The sequence below is a fragment of the Nilaparvata lugens genome, chromosome 11 (assembly GCF_014356525.2).
Source record: "Nilaparvata lugens isolate BPH chromosome 11, ASM1435652v1, whole genome shotgun sequence".
NCBI classification, from domain to species: domain Eukaryota; kingdom Metazoa; phylum Arthropoda; class Insecta; order Hemiptera; family Delphacidae; genus Nilaparvata; species Nilaparvata lugens.
In genome coordinates, this window is record NC_052514.1 from 5,467,701 (window position 1) to 5,480,178 (window position 12,478).

Here is a 12,478-nt window from a genome sequence, read left to right on the forward strand (position 1 = left end):
CAGCTGATAAATTGATATTACTAGGTGACCGGGTCATTGAGCTCTCCAGTTCAGCTCCAAGCACCATCATTGTCAAGGTCACGCTTCGTTCACTGCACTGCTCTCACCATTCCATTGATACAAAGCACTGCTTCGTATTAAGTGTGGTGTGCTACGTTGCCTCAAAATTTGCTACAGATCATTTCTTTGTATCACAAGTGCTGATACAAATTATTATGAAGAAATAGGGAATGTTTTATAACGGAAAATGAGAGAATTGAACAGACAATTGAACAACGTGTTCACACAAAACAAAATGTTCGACATACATGTTCGAAAAACATGCTTTTTGAGGAGCTCAGGGACAAACATTTTTAAAAGCCTGGACAATCATTGTTTATCAAACAAAAAATTATTTTTTTTCTAACATTTTCAGGGATGACAGCTGTAAAACATAAAACCTGTTCTTCCCACTTACAAATATTTTCTTTGGTGACGCGTCCACACTGGCTACAGGCAAACATTGTTTGTCGAACATAATAAAATTTGCCCAAATTTTTTCAACAAAAATGTTTGTCGAACATTTGTTCAGAGTGGACACGGTTTAATATAACCCATCCTCTATTGTAGTGTGATAACATGCTTGTTGTGCCAGTGCTTATTACAACAAGCTTGTTGTAAACCAAGTAAAATATTGAGACTACTTCATAGCTTAAAAGGAGACAATATCGTGTGTAAGTGATATTTTCTATATTGACAAAACAAACGAACTGAACTCATTATTTTATCTGTTTCAACACTTGAATTCACAGAAATAAGCACAGGAAAAACTTTACTGTTCAAGTAGTAATAGTAGCACAAGAACTGGACCATCAGCTATACTGATTTATTAATAATGAAACAAACAAAAAACACATTCAACAGTTGAAAATATTGTAAGTTACACAGTGAGATTAACCGAATGAAGTGTACTGTCCAAGTTACTCAATTGAGTTCAACTGCAAGTAACCAAAAATATTTCACCCCAAGAACGAAAATACTGACCTGATGAATGTATGAAAAATCTGTAGATTTTTGCCTCCAGCACCACTCTCTAAAGTGTTCTTCGAAATCCAAGGGCTGGAAAGTTTCAAGCTCCACCCTCTCCATGGATTCTTGAGGACAACAGGCTCCCAGATCATGTAAGTCGCATGCAAACAGGGGGTCAAGGTGAATCAGACTTTTGGCTTCAGCTCCACCCCCAAAGGGTTTTTTTGGAATCTAAGGGTTGGAATGTTTCAAGCTATACTTCCTTCTATACTATACAGCATTTTATGCTCGATCAGTCAAGTCACATGCTATCGAGGTTTTTTGGAAATTGGAACTTTTGCCTTTCAATAGGTGGCAGATTCATTTTTGGGGTGAATGACCCCTTACAACCCAGACATACAACAGGTCACCGAATCGTTTTTGGGGTGAATGCCCTCTTATTTTGCGGGCTTGTATTTGGACTTTGAACCCACACATGCAACAGGTTGCCGATTCTACCTGGAGTTGGACTTTGAACTCACAACATTCTCTGACATTCAACAGGTGGCTGATCCATTTTTGGAGTGAATGATCTCTTATTTTGTGCACTTGTATTTAAACTTCGAACCCACACATGCAACAGGTTGCCGATTCTACCTGGAGTTGGACTTTGAACTCACAACATTCTCTGACATTCAACAGGTGGCTGATCCATTTTTGGAGTGAATGATCTCTTATTTTGTGCACTTGTATTTAAAATTTGAACCCACACATGCAACAGGTTGCCGATTCTACCTGGAGTTGGACTTTGAACTCACAACATTCTCTGACATTCAACAGGTGGCTGATCCATTTTTGGAGTGAATGATCTCTTATTTTGTGCACTTGTATTTAAACTTTGAACCCAAACATGCAACAGGTTGCCGATTCTACCTGGAGTTGGACTTTGAACTCACAACATTCTCTGACATTCAACAGGTGGCTGATCCATTTTTGGAGTGAATGATCTCTTATTTTGTGCACTTGTATTTAAACTTTGAACCCACACATGCAACAGGTTGCCGATTCTACTTGGAGTTGGACTTTGAACTCACAACATTCTCTGACATTCAACAGGTGGCCGATTCGTTTATGGGGTGAATGACCTCTTATTTTGTGCACTTGTATTTAAACTTTGAACCCACACATGCAACAGGTTGCCGATTCTACATGGAGTTGGACTTTGAACTCACAACATTCTCTGACATTCAACAGGTGGCAGATTCATTTTTGGGGTGAATGACCTCATATTTTGTGCACTTGTATTTGGACTTTGAACCCACACATGCAACAGGTTGCCGATTCTACTTGGAGTTGGACTTTGAACTCACAACATTCTCTGACATTCAACAGGTGGCAGATTCATTTTTGGAGTGAATGATCTCTTATTTTGTGCACTTGTATTTAAACTTTGAACCCACACATGCAACAGGTTGCCGATTCTACTTGGAGTTGGACTTTGAACTCACAACATTCTCTGACATTCAACAGGTGGCCGATTCGTTTATGGGGTGAATGACCTCTTATTTTGTGCACTTGTATTTAAACTTTGAACCCACACATGCAACAGGTTGCCGATTCTACTGGAGTTGGACTTTGAACTCACAACATTCTCTGACATTCAACAGGTGGCCGATTCGTTTATGGGGTGAATGACCTCTTATTTTGTGCACTTGTATTTAAACTTTGAACCCACACATGCAACAGGTTGCCGATTCTACATGGAGTGGACTTTGAACTCACACATTCTCTGACATTCAACAGGTGGCAGATTCATTTTTGGGGTGAATGACCTCATATTTTGTGCACTTGTATTTGGACTTTGAACCCACACATGCAACAGGTTGCCGATTCTACTTGGAGTTGGACTTTGAACTCACAACATTCTCTGACATTCACAGGTGGCTGATCCATTTTTGGAGTGAATGATCTCTTATTTTGTGCACTTGTATTTAAACTTCGAACCCACACATGCAACAGGTTGCCGATTCTACCTGGAGTTGGACTTTGAACTCACAACATTCTCTGACATTCAACAGGTGGCAGATTCATTTTTGGAGTGAATGATCTCTTATTTTGTGCACTTGTATTTAAACTTCGAACCCACACATGCAACAGGTTGCCGATTCTACCTGGAGTTGGACTTTGAACTCACAACATTCTCTGACATTCAACAGGTGGCTGATCCATTTTTGGAGTGAATGATCTCTTATTTTGTGCACTTGTATTTAAACTTCGAACCCACACATGCAACAGGTTGCCGATTCTACTTGGAGTTGGACTTTGAACTCACAACATTCTCTGACATTCAACAGGTGGCAGATTCATTTTTGGAGTGAATGATCTCTTATTTTGTGCACTTGTATTTAAACTTTGAACCCACACATGCAACAGGTTGCCGATTCTACCTGGAGTTGGTCTTTGAACTCACAACATTCTCTGACTTTCAAAAGGTGGCCGATTCGTTTTTGGGGTGAATGACTTTAACTTTATTCTGTGCACTTGTATTTGGACTTTGAACCCAGACATGCAATAGGTAGCCGATTCTACTTGAAGTTGGACTTTGAACTCATAACTTTCTCAGATATTAAACAAGTGGCAGATTCGTTGAGGTCATTCACCCCATGAAAGAGTCGGCCACCTGTTGAATGTATGAAAAATATATGGATTTTGCCTTTCCAAGAGGATTTTCACTGCCCCATTACATTCCAGGATGAAATAATTGACAAAGGAAATATGACTCAAGAAATGATAACTGAGACAAGATAAGACTAATTATTGACAACAGTTCAGTTGCGATAATTAATCTTATCTTGTGTCAGTTGTTGCAGTTACTGATACATGATAATTGACAATCTATTGAGATAATATAAATCACAATTGAAACACAGGTCTCATCAGAGACAACTGATACAAATATCTTCAACAGTATCTTTACTCTATGGTCTTATGCTTTGGAAGTCCCCGTGGGAGAAGGTTTTATAGCATAATTATATGATAGTGGAAGTATAATATTTTATAGCTTCATGGTGAAAGGGTATGCTTGATGAGGTTGAGGGCTGAACTGACAAGACATAATTTATTCATATCGGAATAATAAATTCGTCTTCCTTGATTTCTAAGTATCTCAACTGAATGAGGGTTGATGCAAAGAAAATTCTAGTTTGAAAAAATGCGGCAAAATGGATCAGTTATTTTTCTGCTCAAGAGAATATATTATAAGCGTGTGTGGCATTCGAGGATAAGAATGTATTCATGTTTGAAATGTACCACTTCATTCTTCCTTTATTATATATTTATTCCATTTCACTCTATTCTATTATCTATTCATCATCTATACGTACAAAATCTGTATTGTGATCACCGGTTACTAACGGAAACTACCTCAAATCACTAAGGCGTCTTCTGGAATAAAACATCTACTTGGGACTCAAAAGAGCCGTTTGAATGGAAAATTTGATGTAAAACTCACTGATGGTCACTAAAGTGTATTCAACTGACATCTAGTGGTAGCTGCCTATACTAACTCAACCGGTTGTCCACTAACCACTAAGAACATCCTATATGTAGTACAACATCACTTGAACAAAAGTTCCCTACGAACAGAACTAAAGTACTCACAGTCCCGTTTGCACGAAAGCCTGTTAAATTTCAATTATAATTAAAGCCACGAGAACCATTTGGAAAAGCCTTATTTTTAAAAGAACTTTTCAATTGGTTATCGTGATATTTAATCGTGATTAAAAATTGACAGGCCTTTGTGCAAACGGTCCTTGGAGGCTGAATGATGAATAAATATCCATTTCATCAGTAAGATTGATATATTTCGTACTCCAAGTACCAAAAAAGAATGAAGGAGAAACAAAAGCATAGACTTCACAAAGAGTGATTTTGAAAAAAAATAATACGATTGATGATGTTTGATTAGGCTTACATTATTCTCAAATAATAACTTTTGTATTACAGATGGAAGGTCCATCTGATTGGGAGCCTGAGCATTTTTCAATTTTTACTTTCCTTGCCCTATTACCATAGGTAAGGAAAGTATTGCTTTCCGAAAAAAATTAAGGTACCCAAATTTCTAAATTTCTTTAAGTTTCAAGTTCCCCTGAGTCCAAAAAAGTGGTTTTTGGGTATTGGTCTGTATGTATGTGTTTGTGTGTGTGTGTGTGTGTGTGGTGTGTTGTGTGTGTGTGTGTGTGTGTGTTGTGTGTGTGTGTGTGTGTGTGGTGTGTGTGTGTGTGTGTGTGTGTGTGTGTGTGTGTGTGTGTGTGTGTGTGTGGTGTGTGTGTGTGTGTGTGTGTGGTGTGTGTGTGTGTGTGGTGTGTGTGTGTGGTGTGGTGTGTGTGTGTGTTTGTGTATGAGTGTATGTGCGTCTGTGTACACGATATCTCATCTCCCAATTAACGGAATTACTTGAAATTTCAAACTTGAGTTCCTTACAATATAAGGATCCGACACGAACAATTTCGATCAAATGCAATTCAAGATGACGGATAAAATGGCGAAAATGTTGTCAAAAGCAGGGTTTTTCGCGATTTTCTCGAAAACGGCTGCAACGATTTTGATCAAATTTATACCTAAAATAGTGATTGATAAGCTCTATTAACTACCAGCAATCAGCTACAACTTATGTGTTATTAGTTCTCTCCTCATAAAACAGCAAATTTTTGTGGTGTAATGTACTACATAAGAATACATTTTATCCAACTTTTATTCAAATTTAGTTTACACAGCTTACATCATTCTCTTCAGAATATTAAATTCTCTACAATTTTTATTGCGAAAAATTATTTGTTTACTGGTCATTAAAGAAAGTTATTGGGCATCAAACGTAGAAGTCTGTGTTTTTCTACTTGAATTTTTTGCATATTTCAACTTTTTTCTCAAAAACTACTCATACTACAGCTTCCAGACTAGTTTTATTCAGTTTTTCAGATATTTTTCCATATGAATCCAGCATAATTTTTTCAAAAACTAGTCCCCAAACAATTCAGCATCGGTGTATTTCACCAGAGGAACTGAATTCCGGGCGAAATCTTTCACCATGTATAGCTCGCTAATGAAGCGTTTATGGATATATGGTTATGGAAACTTTTTTTCTTATTTTTACCTCTACTATCACATATTAAATTATTTTACCATAATTATGAATCACCCTGTATAATTTACTTACATGTTTACTATCATAGTGAAAATTACTAAGTAAAAACTACTATCATATAACTTTTATTCAATAATTGAACTCATGAAACCTCATGAATCCATGAAACCTCAAATATAATAAACTCACACAATTAAACTAAACTAATTAACACAATCAAACTCAATTAACACATAATAATATCAGAGAAGACTTTGATCACAGACGAAATAAAATGTTCAATAAGACTGAACCCGTACATTCATTTAATGCCAGATTTTTTGTTCAGCTTGTAGTCTGACATGCAATGCGTTGGATCCACCGTGAATGGGTTGCTGGGAGTCTAGTCGGACTAGTTGTATCATCCAGAAGTACAACACGAAAGACTGACATACAACTAGCCTTCTTTTTCTAGACTGAGGTTGGAGATCAAGTCGCAGCTTGATTACTAAAAACGATCCTACCAGCAATTATAATTATAATTATAATTCATTTATTGTATAAAATACTATAATCATAATACAATTATGACATTGGAGGAAAAACTAGGCTGAGCCTGTACTATTTCTCTCCAAAAATTTTGATAAAATGTTAATGTTGTCCAAAAGATAAGGTTATGCAATCCTACTAATATTCCAGCAAGCTGGTCAACAAATCGGATAATGGTCTGCAAAATCGAATACGATAATTTGATTGAAGAAAAGTTCGGGGAATCTATGAATAAGAATTTCTCCATAATTTAAAACTTACAAAAATCACTGATCCATTCTTTAATTTGCATATCCCTATCTGATTTCAAGGATTAGGCTACCAATAAATTTCTACAATATAATAATCTCCGATTCATTATTTTTTGGTAGAGTTTAGTGGGAAGGATATTTTTAATATTCTTTCCGAAGAATAAATATTGATATGTCCAAAGCTCCGCCAATTTATGTAGATGCATAACAATATAATTATCTATAGTTATTATATTACAAATTGCTTTTTCATATCATATACAGTTCAATAATTATTCTCTCAGTAAATTCATCTATAATTTTGCTGTATTGTAAGCTATTGTATATAAGTGTATAAGCCAGTATATATTGTAATCTACATAAATAAAGTACTCAATCAATCAATCAATCAATCAATTCAATTGATATTCCGCATATTTTCAACTAAATCCGAATTTTGTGTAACCAATTACCCTTTACGATGAAATTGCTCTCAATTGCGCAAAAAAATAAGAAGTACACAAGTCCAAGTACACATAGTTTAATAACAACTGTCACCTTAAATTTTTAGTTGTAAATTTTTCAACTTGTAAGTCGACAAGTTGACTTGTAATATTTTCAAATTACTCGACCTATTTCTATATTCGAGAATCAATATTCGAACTGTCAGTACTAATTGAAAATAGTATCTATGCTTCCCATTCATTAACCTTCTGTCAGTTTCAAGTGAATCTCAATAACAAGTCAATCAAGAACTTATATCTATGAGACCCTAAAAAGGCAGGAACATCCGTAGTTCGAACATAACGTAATTTGAACCGTTGTATGTTGCAAGATATGTAGCGGTCAGCTGCTATTGACCCAAAGAGTAGAATTGCCAAGGTCAGCAACTTCCGAAATGATTTGAGATGATTAAAAGATGATTTGGGCCGTTTGGGCGTGACTCTGACCTGTTACCTGATTGATTATTGTAATTCAGTCATAAATAATTACGGTTGGTCGATTAGAAGGAGGTAGTTTCTGTTTCTACTCTCCAATCAAAGTCTTCAAGAATCATGTACATAGATAGTAAATTGAATAGATATCCCATTTGAGCTTGATAATAATAATTGATTTCGAATAGTGTTATAATGATATTATTTATCAATTCATCTGTACAAGCACTTGTAATCAATGAGAAGTAGAAAAGAATAGACTATTCCCCTCTCAATTTTAGAAATTTAGATCGAAATATTATTTAGAATAGAATATTATATTTGGGTGAAATATGACCTAATTTGGAAATCCTATTATATATATATATATATATTTTTTTTTTAAATTACGTCCTAAAGACTCCAGTCATGGAGTAAACAAGTCATGTTATTACATAATAATTCTAACACTAAGTAGTTCAACCTAGTTTAGGTTTGAAAGGAATTCTTGTACACTATAAAAAGCTCTATCAACTAAATATTTTTTAATTTGTTTTTTGAAAATCTTCAAATCATCATTACTTTTCAAGATTTGAGGTAGCTTGTTATAAAATTTCCTACCAATATAATCTGGTTTTTGTTCAAATAACCTACTATTGTGACCCATTCTATGATATCTGCTCTGTTTCGCGTATTATACTCATGAACATCTGAATTCTGGATCACACCACTCGTTTTCACATGCATTACAACTTCATATACATAAAAAAGATGGCACAGTTAATAGACCAAGCTTTTTAAATAAAGGCCTACACAAGTCTAACCTATTCACTTTCTCTATACATCTGAGTGCCTTCTTTTGAATCTTAAACACCCTGTCCATATTTTGTTGAGATGAATTACCCCATACTAAAATAGCATACCTAATATGAGATAGTATAAGTCCATGGTAAGCAGTTAACAGTAGTTTTTTATCATTCAGCCTAGCAAGCTGCCGCAGGACAAATACCCCAGATGATATCTTATTACATATCCTCTCAATGTAAGGATGCCATGTTAATTTCCTGTCCAATAAAATTCCCAAGAATGCTACTTTCTCTTCTTGGTCTAATTCATTTCCTCTACAAACACATTTATTTCTCTATCCTCTACTGATTATATTAACTTTTGAATAGTGGGAATTGACATTTCTTACTATTTATTGTTAATTGCCTTGCTGCTTCAGAATTGACAATTGACTGTACTCCAGTAAAAGCATTTATCTAGAAAATAATAAATAATATTTTTAAAGATAAGCGATGTGTCATCAGCAAACACAGAGCTCTGTGTTCTTTTAACTCTTTTGGTAATTGGTCACATACAACAGAACATTCAGGTCCCAGAGTTAGCTCGCAATGGGACCCGGAGCTTGAGACCAGCCGGGACCAGCCTCCGAGATTTTGAATTTAATTTTATTTCACTAACCATTAAGCCACATATCTGTATATCCATATATTATATATATATATATAAAAAATATATATATATAGATATATACAATATATATATATATATATATATATATATATTATATATATATATATATAATCTGAGTAAGAAGCTGGTTGCTCTACATTCACGCTTCTTCTTTCTAATCATATGAACCATATGACTTGTTAATAATTTACTAATGTTGTTTATCAAACTAACAGCAGAGCTGATGAGAGAATCATTGAATGTTCATATTGTACAGTTAAGATTTATTGAGATTTATATTAAATTGACATAAAATCGATTTTCTAAAGTAAATGAAAATCTTTCGTCAATTATTCATTTTAAGTAATATGTGCGAAGTAAGATCATTATAAAACGATTTTTTTGTTCAACATGCCGAAAAAAGGTAAGAGTGAATTTTCAATTGATATTGATAGGAATTTGTTTTGGAAAATTCTCGGGGAAAATTGGACAAAATGCAAAATTCTGGCTGGAAGATTTTGAGAAAGAATGTATCCGTTACAATATCCACAACGATGAAGAAAAAATAACATGTTTAGACTATTTTTAGAAGGGAGTTCTGAAGATGGTATACTTCCAACAAATATAATTAGGATTGAAAAATTGGAATTTGTGGTCAAAAACATTTCTCCAAACTTTTTCTAATAAAGGCTGGTCAAATGTGAGATATGCATATTCATTCAAATACATTGAAAATTTTGGTTCTATGCTTGATTATGCTTTGAAGAAGGAACGATTATTGCTTGAATGTGAGAGAACTATGACAGATGAATCTAGAATCTCACATATTGTTGTGGGACTACCAGTCATATTCAGAATAGATTAGATAAGAAAATATCGAGACCACAGAAGATCTGATGAATGAGATTCAAAAATATGATTCATTCACAAACTCAAACGGACATAGTCATATAAATAGCCAGAAAAGAGACTCAACCAAGATGGAAGAGATAAGAAGAAAGAAGACTCCTTGTTCTGTATGTACAGCCTTGGGAAAACCAAATCGCTTTCATCCTGCAGAGATCTGTAGGAATAAAAATAAAACAGTGAATTTCACAACCTGTGAGGAAAATACACTCGATGTTGATAACTCAAAAAACTGAATAAGCCGGCGTGTAAGTTCATTCCATTGATTACAGTTAATGTACTAGTTGATAAAAGAAGATTGTAAAAGGGGTTATGACAGTGGCTCAAATATCACTCTAATAAATCAAAAAATTGTTCATGAGCTGAAGACAAAACTTATGAACGACCATAACCTTTTTCGGACTATTAGTGATGTGAATTTTACAAATCGCCGGGCCAAAATTCCAATGAAAATCAATAAAATCGAAGAAATATTAGATGTATATGTTGTGAAGAACAATAATTTCTCTTATGACTTACTTCTTGATTGGATGCAATGAAAAAGTTCAAATTGATACAGAATGAAAATTTAGAAATTTTACAGAAGGTTGATGACAAAACAGATGTTGAAAGATTGAATTATGAGTCATCTGTCTTCTCTGTAAATATGGAAAGCAATCTGAATTATCTTGATACTGAAAGAGACAAACAATAACAAGGCTGATTGAAGGTTATGAATCACTATTTGCAAAACACAAATATGATGTAGGTGAGGTAAAACTTTCAGAAGATAGATATATTATTAAGAAGCCATACAGAACGTGTATCCCAGATAAAAAAGAAATAGAACAACAAATTTCAAAACTTTTAGAGGCAGGATTGATTGAATATTCAACTTCACCATTTGCATCTCCTGTTACACTTGCCTTCAAACGAGAAGAAAAAAAAAATCACGGCTATGTATTGACTTCCGGGAACTGAACAAAATTGTAATACCAGAGCCACAACCATTCCCAAGAATAGAGATATAACAGTGAAGGCTGGTAATTGTAAATGGTACACAGTACTTGATGTTAATTCAGCATTCTGGACAATACCAATAAAAAAAGAAGACAGAATGAAAACTGCATTTGTGACCCACGAAGGCCATTATCAATGGTTACGGATACCATTTGGTTTGAAGACCGCGCCTGCAATTTTTCAAAGAATATTGGGTAACACTTTACAAAAAAATAAGTTGACTGATTTTTGTACTTGCTACATTGATGATATTTTAATATTTTCAAAGACATTTGAGGAACACTTGAACATATAAACCTCGTACTTGATGCGGTTTATAAAGAAGGGTTCAAGCTGAAATTGGAAAAATGTAACTTTGCAAGGAGTTCAATTAATATTTGGGACACATAATTGAAAATAACTCAGTCCGTCCACTCACTGACAATCTCAAAGCAATTGAAAAGAGACAAACAACCGAAAACCAAGAAGAATGTACGCCAGTCTAAGGGCAAAATAAATGTCTTTATAAATACATAGAGAATGCAGTGAAAGTTCTAGAACCTTTACAGCACATCTACTGAGGAAGGACATACCTGACATCTGGTCAGAGACATGTGATAAAGCTTTCCAAAACGTGAAGAAATACTTATGTTCTAGTCCCGTATTACAAATTATGATTATGAAAAACCAGTATTCATTTTCACCGATGCCAGTGGAGAGGGATTTGGAGCTGTACTGAAACAACCAAAAGAAAATAATGAGCTTCATCCAGTAGCATATTTTTCAAAAAAACTGAGCCCTGCTCAAAAGAAGAAAAAAGCTATTTATCTGGAATGTATGGCTATAAAAGAGACAATTATGTATTGGCAATATTGTTGATAGGACGGAAGTTTACAGTGATCACAGACCACAAACCATTGGAGAATCTCAGAGTGAAAGCACGAACCGATGAAGAATTGGGAGATCTTGTATACTACCTATCGCAATATGATTTCACATTGATATATAGCCCAGGAAAAGGAAATGTGAAGCAGATACTTTATCAAGAAATCCAGTTTTAGAGCACTTTGAAGGAAATGAAGACATTTTAACAGTTGTGAATTTGATATCTATACAAGAAATAAAAGACGATCAAGAAAAAACCAAGAAGCAATAATGAATAATAGGAATGTTGAATATAAAGAGGAAATATTCTACAAATGTATGAAAGGAAACAAAAGAATCTTCCTTTCTCAAGAAAAGGGTAAAGAATTGATTGAGAAAATTCATTTTCAACTAGGACATATCGGAACTCACCACACACTATTACACATACGTCCACATTACTACTTTTCCAA